This window comes from Heptranchias perlo, unplaced genomic scaffold (assembly GCF_035084215.1).
Source record: "Heptranchias perlo isolate sHepPer1 unplaced genomic scaffold, sHepPer1.hap1 HAP1_SCAFFOLD_54, whole genome shotgun sequence".
NCBI classification, from domain to species: Eukaryota; Metazoa; Chordata; class Chondrichthyes; order Hexanchiformes; family Hexanchidae; genus Heptranchias; species Heptranchias perlo.
Genome location: NW_027139559.1, coordinates 7,113,222 through 7,126,472, shown reverse-complemented (window position 1 = coordinate 7,126,472; position 13,251 = coordinate 7,113,222). Strand labels below are relative to the sequence as shown.

The 13,251-nt window shown below is 44.8% G+C and overlaps 1 long non-coding RNA gene across 2 annotated transcripts in view; it reads right to left on the bottom strand.

Moving 5' to 3' along the window:
• Positions 1 to 3,473: 3,473 nt before the first annotated feature.
• Positions 3,474 to 13,251, bottom strand: part of LOC137315164 (uncharacterized) — a 75,313-nt gene continuing 65,535 nt past the window's right edge. The window contains exon 5 of one of the 2 annotated variants that reach the window (XR_010961341.1): positions 3,474 to 3,622. This is a non-coding gene — a long non-coding RNA (uncharacterized lncRNA). Of the gene's footprint in view, positions 3,623 to 5,466; positions 6,513 to 13,251 lie in introns of those variants that run through there. The other variant, XR_010961342.1, reaches the window with a different exon arrangement.

Below are 13,251 nucleotides of genomic sequence, written 5' to 3'. Positions count from 1 at the left end.
TCTCCATTCCCGCCTGTTTTAAACCATCTTCTTCCGCTCACTGAGGGAATGGCGCCCACAGGCCGAGCTGGGGGAGGGCAGCGCGCATGCGCTCTTCTGCTCACCACCAACCAGCGCTGGGGGCGGGGCTGAGTCACGCATGCGCAGATATCTGGTTTAATTCCCAATCCTGAAATCGATGGAAACTTTCCCCAATTGGAATTTTTCCGAGTCTTAGCAAAGGAAGTGGGTCTGGGGGAAAGGTCAGAGGGAATGGGGTCCACAGGCAGTGCAGGAACAGGCACCAGAATGGGGAACAGATGGGATTCCACCAGTGCCTGACGCTGGAATCCAGACTGACTTTCCAATCTCCAACTATGAAACTAGATGTTTCCATCCCTGCTGTTTCTCTCGGGATCTTTTAATGGTAAGTAGTCTTTCAGAGATAAAGAAGGCGGCTGTGGAATGAGCCAATGGGTTCTGTTCATTCTTGGCTCCTTTACTGATAAAACTGACGCTTGAGGAAGAAACTGAAGGGAGGATTTCTCAAAACCAATCCTACAGAAACATTGGAGGAAAGTCGGAGTCCGTGTGTTTTCTGGGACCGTGTCGGTTTAATATCTGACAGCAACAGTCCCAGATTAATATGATCAGAGTGAAACTCGCGCTTATTTAGTTTAGTACCGAACGACCTTGAGCTGCAAAACCGAATATAGTACAACAGGCAACAGAGGATTCAATGTGGCCCATTGTTTTTGTCGCGCTCTGCACTGTCCCTGAGTGTGGGATTAATAATGTGTCTGCCTCTGGTACAATATCAGTGAGAGATTAGATTGCACCTTCTGTCTCTCCAATGAGATCTTTCTGGAAAAAAAACGGAACTTTACAGGTCAGTCTGCAATTGATATTGTGACACTGTGTCTCTCCGCGCTCTCTCACCGTGTCGGTCGCACTCTCTCTCCCTCTGGTGCAGTATATGAAGGTTGGATACTGCTATTGAGCGTGATATGAACACACTGATCGGAAGAGTAAGACTGACAGTCTCTCTCTCTCTGGTACGGATATGAAGGTGGGATACTGTCTGATATAAAACAGAGAGAATGAGATGTCGGGGCCAGGCCTCATTGTAACTGGGGATGTGTTCGGATCCAGTCCCAGTTCATGGTGATAATTTTTTCACAGATTCAGTGTGAGAGTCTCTGTGAGAGCGTAACACTCGCGGAGAAACTCGGCGTCATAACTAAAACCCCAACACATGAGATTCTCCAAATATTTGTAAGGTATTTGTAAACTGCTGAACCAGTCTGGGAGGGGATGCGTGGGGAGATAGAACAGGGGGGCAGACTGAAATGGAGGAGCCGAGTTGACTGTTCTTGAATGGACTGTGTTTAGGCAGGAATGGTACTGACTTTTCATTGTAACGGGGCTTATTTGAAAGCTCCGGGTTTCTGGGAATCTTTGAATATGAAGCCCGAGTCTGTAAGGGTTTGTGCGGAGCGTTGTGTTTCGGTTCAATTATCGTTAGAAATCGGCGGTCGGGGATAACTGGAGGTGGAGCTGGAAGATTAGAGTCTGCCATCTGTCCTGTCTGTCACTCTGTCTCCTCCCCTCCCGCTTTCTCTGTTTAATCCCCCATATGGAACCGAAGCGGGTCGGTGGACTGTAAACACGGTTTGCTTGTTAACAGGACGAAAGGCGAGTAATGCTTCTGATCTCCTGGGCACCAGGCCGTTCACTGTTATTTGTTTCTGTACAGAGTTACATTTCACTGATTCCCCTATGAGTTTGATGCGTTATGTAAATAATCTAACAAAATAGAGCAGAAACGGAGCGAAGCGCTGAATCCCGCAGATATTGAAAGGTTAGTCGAGCAGTTCTGGTGATGTTTTACGAGCCCAGCATGGCAAGTAGTTTAAATAATACAAGAAATCTGGTGATGTGTGGACTGGGGGCCATAACTTACCGTTTAAAGTACCGGAATGTGGTCGGTGCCCCGACTCCAGTCCCATTAATACCTCATCTCGCCTGCAACGAGAAAAAAAGCAGCTCAAAGCAACACTGGTAGCATGATATCAGCGTCTCCCTTCAGACAGTAACCAGCCCTTTCACAGATACACTGGGTGGCTCTGAAAAGAGCCTTTACATCGAGTTACATCGAAACTACGGCACAGAAAGAGGCCATTCGGCCCAACTGGTCTGTTCCGGCATTTATGCTCCACACGAGGCTCCTCCTTCCCTACTTCATCTAACCCGATCAGAATACCCTTCGATTCCTTTCTTCCTCATGTGTTTCTCTAGCTTCCCCTCAATTGCACCTGTGCTATTTGTCTGAACTATTCCTTGCGGTAACGTTTTCCACATTCTAACCACTTTCTGGGTAAAGCAGTTTTTCCCGAATTCCCTATTGGATTTATTAGCGAAAATTTTATCATTATTACCTTTAGTTTTGGACTCCCGACAAATGGAAACATTTTCTCTATGTCTACCCCATGAAACCCCACTGTAAGGCCTCTATCAGGTCACCCCTCAGCCTTCTCTATTCTAATGAAAACACCCCCAATCTGTTCAGCATTTCCTAATAAGAATATCCTCTCATTTCTCGTATCATGAGAATCTTTTTTGCACCTTCTAAGTCCTTTCTATAATTGCAGACCAGAACTGTGCACAACACTCCAAGTATGGTCTAACCAAGGTCCCATACAAGTTCAACATAACTTTATTGCTTTTCAATTCTATCAATCTGGAAATGAATCCTAGTGTTTGATTTGCCATTTTGTGACCTTATCAAGCTGCGTCGCTACTTTCAGTAATTTGTATATCTGTACCACTAGATCCCTTTGCTCTTCTATCCCGATTAGACTCTTACTATTCAAGCAGTATGTGACCTCCTTATTCTTCATTCTGCAAGTTTATTAATATCCTCTTGCATTTTGATGCATTCTTCCTTTTTATTAACCACATCCGCCAATTTGGTGTCGTCCACAAACTTAGAAATTGTACTTCCGATTCTCGAGTCCCGAATTGTTAATGTAAATTGTGAACAACAGTGGTCCCAACACCGATCCCTGTGGAACTCCACTTCCCACCTTTTGCCAGTCTGAGTAACTACCCTTAACCTCTATTTTCAGTTTTCTGTTTTGTTGCCAGCTTGCAAACCATTCTGCCACCTGTCCCCTGACTCCACGTGCTGTAAACTTAAGCCATGAGTCTGAAGTGTGGTACCTTATCGAAGGCCTTCGGAAAATCCAAATATATCACATCTACGACATGAACCATGGGTCTCTCAGAGTGTTTACACTGCTCCCTCACCCTAACTGATATTCTATCTTTCAACTGCTGTAATATTGCCCTTTAGTAATATTTCTACTCCTCCTCCTTTCCCTATTTCCCTGTCCTTTCTTATGGACTTGAATATTAAGCTGCCATTTGTGTCCAGCTGGTATTCAGGTCTCCGTGATGATTTAATGTAATTATTTAACTTTACTCAATGGCTGATGTGAGCTGCGGCACAATGTGCGTACAGCTGATAAAGTATTGCAGGTATCGACCATCTCTTCAGTCCGATATGAGGTGAAGAATTACTGGCTTTTGTGTAATTTCCATTGATTGGGGGTTGGCGACATCTACTGGACGGAAACGGGAACTGCAACAGAGCGAGAAAGGATCCGTCAGAAAGCAGTTTGAATGATTGTAAACAATTTTACAACACCAAGTTATAGTCCAGCAATTTTATTTTAAATTCACAAGCTTTCGGAGGCTACCTCCTTCCTCAGGTGAACGATGTGGAAATCCAGACACAGTTTAAATGAGGAACAGAATCCAACAGCCTGCAGTGCCTGTTCAGGGTCTGATGTTTCGGAACTATTTAATTATTTTTGCTAGTCAGCGATGGTGGTATAGTGATGAGCATAAACCCGGGTTCGATTCCCGGACATCGCAATTCAGTGTTTGTACTAATTTGCTTCCTTCAGAAACTCGAAGTTGACAAACGAATTTGTTTCAATTCAGCTGAGGGTTGTTTCCAAAACATAAGCAGGCGTGATATTAATGAAATCTTTTCAACGTTCATTTATTTTCCTTGTAGAAGGAATAGACGACAATATACTGGAAATACTAAGTTACCGAGGGTGCAATGAGAGTGAGGAACGCAAATGTTTTGTTAGTCTTTATTACAAGGCGTTGGAATATAAGAGGAAGGAGGTCTTTCTGCAATTTTACCATCAGGAGATATTGTGTAAAATTGGCGTATATTCGACGGAGTTTAAAAGAATTAGAGGTGATCGCATTGAAACATATACATTTCTTAGACGACTTGACAGGGTAGATACTGAGAAGCTGATTTCCCTGGCTGGAGAGTCACGAACTCGAGCTCATGGTCTCAAGATAAGGTGTCGGCCATTCAGGGAAAATTTCTTCACTCAAAGGATTAGGAATCTTTGGAATTCTCTTCCCCAGAGGGCTGTGGACGCTCAATCGTTCAATATATTCAAAGCGGAGATCGATAGATTTTTGAAATCTGGAGGAATCATGGATATGGGGATCGGGCGGGAAAGTGGAGTTGAGGTCCAAGATCCCCCAAGATCTGATTGAATGGCGGAGCCGGCTCGAGGGGCCGTATGGCCTACTCCTGCTCCTATTTGTTATGTTCTTATGCAGAGAGCCTTATATCCAAGTATGCTGACGACAAGAAGTTAGGTGGCACAGTAAACAGTATAGATGGGAACAGAAAGTTTCAAAGGGACATTGATAGATTAAGTGAGTGGGCAAAACAGTGGCAGATGGAGTTCAACGTGGGAAAGTTTGAGGTCATCCACTTTGAACCTTAAAAAGATAGATCAGTGTTTTTACTAATTAAGAAGAAGCTAAGAACTGTGGGGGAGGAGAGAGATTTAGGGGTCCAAGTACAGAATTCACTACAAATATACGGTAACATGGAGATTAAATTTTGATCTTTATCTCAAGGGAACTGGAATATAAAGGAGTGGAAGTTTTGTCACAGTTTTCCAGAGCTCTGGTTAGATCTCATTTCAAGTACTGTGTTCAGTTCTGGGCACCGCACTCTCTATAATGGCTTGGAATGAGAAGGGTTTTTTTCTCTTTGTGATTCTATGCAATGGGAGAGATTAGGAAAGGTTTTGGTCTTTTAGGATTTTTTCCAGTGGGAGTGAATGAGAAGGGCTTTTGTCCATTGGGATTCTGTCTGCGTGCTCTTGCGTTTACTGACCAGACGTGTATGTTGACAAATTGCTTTGTGTTTAACTTTGTGCACCCTCGTTTGAACCCTAAAAAGAAAAGCATAGATGTAATGGAACATGGAAAGGAAATTCGTCAGATATCAGGTTATCAGCGGAACTTATAGGGCAGGTAACTGCTCGCCAGAGAATGCTGAGCCCGATTGGCAATATCAGCTCACTGCCATTAAATTGGTACGGTCACAATCCAAACCCAGGAAAATCAAATGAACCATAACTGGACATCAAATAGGAAAAAGGCAAACATTTATTTCATAAAGAGATGACCTGGATTGTAGGTGCCGGTGACCAGTGTGTTAATCGGCGGGAGGTAGAGGAGATCCCGGGATTTTAGGTGCCGGTGATCAGTGTGTTAATGGGGCGGGAGGTAGAGGAGATCCCGGGACTGCAGGTGCCGGTGATCAGTGTGTTAATGGGGCGGGAGGTAGAGGAGATCACAGGACTGTAGGTGCTGGTGACCAGTGTGTTAATGGGGCGGGAGGTAGAGGAACTTAAGATGTGCACGTGTGCTCAGCACAATGTTACAGCCAAAAGGCACATTGCAAAGGTGAAATTGTCAGACTGTGGATGTTACAAATAAACTCGAAAGACCCGTCCCTGGAGGGGCTCGAATCACCAACAACATTTTTAATTCATGGCCCAACGCGCTGATCGATTGCGTCACAGAGACAATTGATCAACTCCGTCACTGAACATTTCCAGAGCTCTGGGAAAAGAACAGGGGAATAGAATGGGATTAATTGGATAGCTCTTTCAAAGAGGCGGCACAGGTACGATGGGCCAAATGACCTCTGCCTGTGCTGTACCTTCTCTGATAGTTAAGATATAATTCATTGTATGTGAATCGATTGGGGTCGGGCTGTGGCGTTCCATAAATGTAATTGCGGTGTTTTTTGGGTCGGTTTTTTAATGTATTTTCGTTGCATCACTTCAGGCACTGTTAGAAATGGTCGGGTGTGAAATAGTTTCAGGACCTGGAAGACACGTTTTCACTCAGTGTGTAAAACAACTGCAACAGGACTCGAACCTACAATCTACTAATACATCAAACAGAAGTCAGACGCCTTATCCATTAAACCACGCGATCACATATAACCAGTGGTTAGCAAATAATCTTAGATCCGGAGCAGTGAATAAACACTCCGATTCTATCTCTCTCTTCCTTTCACTTTGTTGATGTTGTTTATTTATTGCCTTCTCTCTTCATTTCGGAAGTTGCCACTTCAGCTTCCGAATTATCAGTTAACTGATAAATGAACTCCTGCTGTTTCTCCGATAAATCTACAATCAGAATAAACAATGTTCAGATCATTCATTTAAATGTTTTGCCGCCAAACCGAACCCCTTTCACAGTCCGCCCGGAAAATAGAAAGTGAAGGAATAAAATAAAAGCCAAATTGGTCACATTAAACTCCACACTTAAAACAGCACAGAGCTCAAAGATTGAACGTCATTTACCGAGTGGCCTCTCCCTGTCCTGTAAAATACGAACATTTTCTAATTCTGCTGGGTGAGATTGTTATTTTCTGACTTTCATTTTATGTTAAATATAAAATAAAGGCGGACGTTGTCCCGTACCTTCGGCTAACAGGTGCGATACAGATCTGGCGCTCAGTGCGAATATTTGCACTCTCGCCGTTTTAATAAATAAATGGCGGGTTTCTTGCGCTTTTCTCGACACGTGCCCTGTATTATGTGTATAATTGCGGCAGAGAATGTATCGCGCGTTTAGATATATTAAATTTGTCGGGAATTAATAAAATTGGGAAAAAAATCTCAGCAATCATTAAAATAATACAAACCCCTCCAATATTATCGAGTCTCCAGCAGAGAAACAGACCATTCGGCGTTTATGCTCCAAACGAACCTATTCCCCCCCAACTTTTTCTAACCCTATCAGCATATCCTTCTATTCCTTTCTCCCTGATGTGCTTATCGAGCTTCCTCTGAAATGCATCTATGCTATTTGCCTCAATTACTGCTTGTGGCAGCGCGTTCCACATTCTTTGGGTAAAGAATTTACTCCTGAATTCCCTATTGGATTTATTAGTGACTATCTTATATTGATGACCTCTAGTTATGGACTCGACCACAATGGGAAACATTTTCTCCACGTCTACCCCACCAAAATCTTTCATTACCTTAAAGATTAGATCACCCCTCAGCCTTCTCTTTTCTAGAGAAAAGAGGCTCAGCCTGTTTAGTCTTTCCTGATTATTATATACCCTCAGTCCTGGGATCATTCTTGAAACTTTTTTGCACACTCTCCATTGCCTCTACACCATTTAATAATATTTAGACCAGAACTGTGCACAGTACTCCAAGTGTGGTCTAACCAAGGTTACATACAAATTTAACATAACTTCTCTGATTTACAATTCTATCCCTCTAGAAATGAAACCCAATGCTTGGTTTGCTTTTTTATCGCCCTATTAACCTGTGTCGCTACTTTCAGTAATTTGTGTATCTGAATCCATAGACCCCCTTTGCTCCAGTGCTCCATTTAGACTCTTATTTTCCAAGCAATATGTGGCCTCAATAATCCACCCATCAAAATGCATCACCTCACACTTATCTATATTAAAATTAATTTGCCAATTACACACCCATTCAGTAAGATTATTGATGACTTCTTTCATTTTGACACAGGCTTCCTTTCTATAAACTACACCTCCCAATTTTGTGTCATCCACAAGTTTTGAAATTGTACTTCCGATTCCCGACTCCAAATCGTTAATGTAAATTGACGGATCAAAGACTCAAGTTTCTGTTCACAACGTGAACACTTAGACGACTCGGTCACACTGGAGATCACAACCAACTGAGGGGAACTCATAGAATCATAGAATAATAGAAAGGTTACAGCACGGAAGGAGACCATTCGACCCATGGACTCCACGAAAGCTCCGTGCAATTGCAATCCAGCTAGTCCCATTCCCCCGCCCTATCCCCTTAGCCCTGCTTTTTTATTTTCAAGTAATTACCCAGTTCCATTTTGAAGGCCATGATTGAATCTGCCTCCACCACCCCATCGGGCAGTGCATTCCAGATCCTAAACACTCGATGTAAAAAAGATTTTCCTCATGTCACCTTTGGTTCTTTTGCCAATCAGCTGAAATCTGTGTCCTCTGGTTCTTGACCCTTCCGCCAATGGGATCAGTTTATCTCTATTTACTCTGTCTCGGCCCTTCATGATTTTGAATACCTTGATCAAATCTCCACACAATCGTCTCTGTTTCAGGGAGAACAACCCAGGCTTCTCCAGTCTATCCACGTAACTAAAGTCCCGAATCCATGGAATCATTCTACTAAAACTCTCTTGCACCCTATCTAAGGCCTTCACGTCTTTCCTAAAGTGCAATACCCAGAACTGGACAAAATATTCCAGTTGTGGCAAAATCAGTGTTTTATAAATGTTCACCATGACTTCCATGCTTTTGTACTCTATGCCATTATTTATAAAGCCCAGGATACCATATGCTTTTTTAAACCGCTTTCTGAATCTGCCCTGCCACCTTCAACGATTTGTGCATCCAAACCCCCAGATCTCTCTGTTCCTGGACCCTTTTAGAGTTGTGCCCTCGAGTTTATTTTGCCTGTCCTCGTTCTTCCTACCGAAATGTATCACTTCTCATTTTTCTGGGTTTAATTTCATCTGCCACGTGTTTCCACGCCACCAGCCTGTCTATATCCCCTTGAAGTCTATCACTATCCTCCTCATTGTGTGCTACCCTTCCAAGTTTTGTGTCATCTGCAAATATTGATATTGTGCCCTGTACACCCAAGTCCAAGTCATTCATATATATCAAGAAAAGCAGTGGTGCCAGCACTGACCCCTGAGGAACACCACTGTACAGCACCCTGCAGTCCGCAAAACAACCTGATAGAAGTATTTAAGATTAATGACGGGTTTGATAGGGTGGACGTAGAAAATATGTTTCCATTTGCGGGTGAGAGCAGAACCAGGGGTCATGAACATATGTTCGTCACTAATAAATCGAATAGTGAATTCAGGAGAAACTTCTTCACCCAGAGAGTGGTGAGAATTAGAAAGGATCAGTTGAGGAAACTCACAGAGATGCATATAAGGGGACGTTCGATAAACACATGAGGGAGGAAGAACATAAGAATATAAGAAATAGGAGCAGGAGTAGGCCATGTGGAACCTCCAGCCTGCTCCGCCATTCAATAAGATTATGGCTGATCTTCGACCACAACTCCACTTTCCCGCCTGATCCCCATGTCCATTGATTCCCCTCGAGTCCAAAATTCTATCAATCTCAGGCTCAATATAGACATTGACTCAGCAACTACAGCCCTCTGGGGTAGAGAATTCCAAAGATTCAAAACCCTCTGAGTGAAGAAATTCCTCCCCATCTCAGTCTTGAATGGCCGACCCCTTATCCTGAAACAATGCCCCCTAGTTCTAGACTCTCCAGCCAGGGGGAATAGTCTCTCAGCATCTACCCGATCAAGAATCGTCCGAATCTTGTATGTTTCAATGAGCTCACCTCTCATTCTTCTAGCCTCCAGAAAGTATAGGCCCATTCTACTTAATCGGTGGAAGTGTTGATGTTGGTCAACCCTGTCATTACAAAACTCCTTCTGTTCACCTCAGAAGGTTCTGTCTCTCGCTTGAGTCCGGGTTCCACAGGAAATTGTTTCACGGGTCAGTTCTGAGTGTTGCCAATATTCCGTGGGGGTTATCAGCTGCCTCAAATCTTGAATTCCCTCCCTAAACCTCTCTGCCTATCTCTCCTCCATGAAGACGCTCCTTAAAACCAACTACTCCCCAGATCACCCAACCCTACCTACTAACCTTCTCACCATATCCCTCAATCCCTATCGACACATCTTCCCCCCATATCCCCCAATCTCACCTACCCACCTTCACCCCATAATCCTTCAATCCCACTGACACAGCCATCACTCGCATCTACGCTCCCTGACCATATCCTTCACTCCGACTTACCCATCCTCCCTCCATATCCCTCACTCCCACTTATCAATCCGCTTGCTCTATACCATCGCCCCATCTGCCCACCCTCTCCCTATAACGCTCACTCCCACCTACCCACCTTCTGAGGAGTTCAGAAGATTCTCTTCCCATTAAGAAGATTTTTGAGACTCAGAATCACTCTCAGGTGTATTCCAGTTTCTCGAGGGGTATAAAGAGCTGTTCGGAACATTTTGTTCCTGACACTCAACCTTTCCCTCAAACTCTGACTCCAGTCTCACAGAACATGGTTGACTCTTAACTGCCCTCTGAAATACGACCGTGGCATCAGACAGGTGCACCCAGCCCAGTCGGGCCTGCAACGTCCTCCGTAAGGTAGCACTCTCGGCTCTGAGTCAGAGAGTCGTGGGCTCGAGACGCATACACTCCAGAGACTCGAGACCCAGAACGCAAGCTGAGACTTCCCGGTGCCAGTACTGAGGGAGTACTGCACTATCGGAGGGTCAGCACTGAGAGAAATCTGCATTGTCGGAAGGTCAGTACTGTGGGAGTGCTGCTCTTTTGGTGGGTCAGTACTGAGGGAGCGCTGCACTGTCGGAGGGTCAGGACTGAGGGAATGCTGCACGGTCGGATGGGCAATACTGAAGGAGTGCTGCACTTTCGGAGGGTCAGTACTGAGGGAGCGCTGCACTGTCGTACGGTCGGTACTTGGGGATGGTTCCACTGTCGGAGGGGCAGTACTGAGGGAGTGCTGCACGTTCGGAGGGTTAGTACTGAATGAGTGCTGCACTGTCGGAGGGTCAGTACTGAGGGAGGGCTGCAAGGTCAGAGGGTCAGTACTGAAGGATTGCTGCACTTTCGGAGGATCAGTACTGAGGGAGCGCTGCAAGGTCAGAGGGCAGTACTGAAGGAGCGCTGCACTGTCTGAAGTGCCGACATTTGGATATGTTAAACCGAGGCTGCGTCTGCTTTCTCTGGTGAACATATTGGAAGGTGAGCAGGGGAGCTCTCCCCCGTGTCCTGGGGCCTAAAATTAACCAACCAACATCACTAAAAAAAGATTATCTGGTCATTGATCTCATTGCTGTTTGCGGGATCTTTCTGTGCGCAAATTGGCTGCCGCATTTCCTACATTCCAACAGTAACTGCACTTCAAAAATACATCATTGTCTGTGAAGAGATTTGGGACGTTCTGAGTTTGTAAAATGGCGCAATTGAAATGCAACTTCTTTCTTCTTCTTTACCCTCAAACACCAGTCAACATCTGCAATCCTCGATCTCCAGTCAGCATCTTCAACCCTCCATCTCCAGTTAATATCTGCACCCCTCTATCTCCGGTCAACATCTGCACCCCTCTATCTCCGGTCAACATCAGCACCCCCTAGCTCCAGTCAATATCTGCACCCCTCTATCTCCGGTCAACATCTGCACCCCCTAGCTCCAGTCAGCATCTTCAGCCATCTATCTCCAGTCAAAATCTGCGCCCTTCATCTCCAGTCAGCATCTTCAACCATCTATCTCCGATCAACATCTGCACCCCTCTATCTCCAGTCAATATCTGCACCCCTCTATCTCCGGTCAACATCTTCAACCCTCTATCTCCAGTCAACATCTGTTTCTCTCTATCTCCAGTCAGCATCTGCACCCCTCTCTCAACAATCCACATTCGTTTCAGGTCAAACATGGACAAAGAAAGCTCCTTCTGATTACCACCTTCCGCCCTCCCTTAGCTGATGAATCAGTCCCCCTCCATGTTGAACAACACTTGGATGAAGCACTGAGGGTAGTGAGGACACACAATATACTCTGGATGGCCGAGCCCTGAAAGAGACAGCAAACAGACTGGACTTCTTGCACGTTTTAGAGAACCAACAAGAGGGAATAAACGACTTCATCTCATCCTCACCAAAACCCCCGACGAAGACTCCCGAAAGCCTCTTCACCAACTACAAGGCAGAAGTCCGGAATGTGAACTTACCTGGTTGGGTACAGCTCCAGCAACGCTCAAGGAGCTCGACACAATCCAGGACAAAGCAGCCCGCTCGGTCGGCAGCCCTTCCACCACCTTAAACATCGATTCCCTCCATCAAAGGCGTGTTAATTCAGTACCTCACGCTCTTGATATGCACATGAAGTGCCATAACCTACAAGGCTACGGACCAAGTGCTGGGAAGTGGGATTAGGCTCGATTGCGCTTTTTGGATCGACAGACACAATAGGCCGAATGGCCTCCTTCTGTGTCGTAATTTATCTGTATTTTCTATATTTCTATGTTATCTCTCTCTTACACTCTGACATACCGTGCAGTATTAATTCAGTGTCTCTCCCGTCCTGGAATATCCTGCAGTATTAATTCACTCTCTATCTCTCACACCTTGGAATGTCCTGCAGTATTAATTCAGGTCTCTCTCTCTCGCACATGCCCTGCAATAACCTGCAGTATTAAATCAGTGTCTCCCTCACACACCCTGGAATATCCTGCAGTATTAATTCAGTGAAACTCTCTCGCACACCCCCTGGATTATCCTGCAGTATTAATTCAGTGCGTCTCTCGCACATCCTGGAATATCCTGCATTATTAATTCAGTGTCTCTCTCTCGCACACCATGGGATATCCTGCCGCATTAATTCAGCGTCTCTCGCTCTCTCACATACCCTGAAATATCTTGCAGTATCAATTCAGTATCTCTTTCTCACATACCCTGAACTATCCTGTAGTATTAATTCAGTGTTTCTCTCACACCCACAACCCGGAATATCCAGAAGTATTAATTCGATATCTATCCCACAAACACACCCTGTAATATCCGAGAGTATTAATTCAGTGTCTCTGTCACACACCCTGGATTATCCTGCAGTATTAATTCACTGTCTCTCTATCGCACAAACTGGGATATTCTGCAGTATTAATTCAATGTCTCTCTCGCGCACACACTGGAATATCCTGCAGTTTTAATTCAGTCTCTCTCTTACACAACCTGGAATGTCCTGCAATATTAATTCAGTCTCTCTCACACACACCCGCTGTCATCATACAGTGTTACTTCAGTGTCGCTCCCTCGC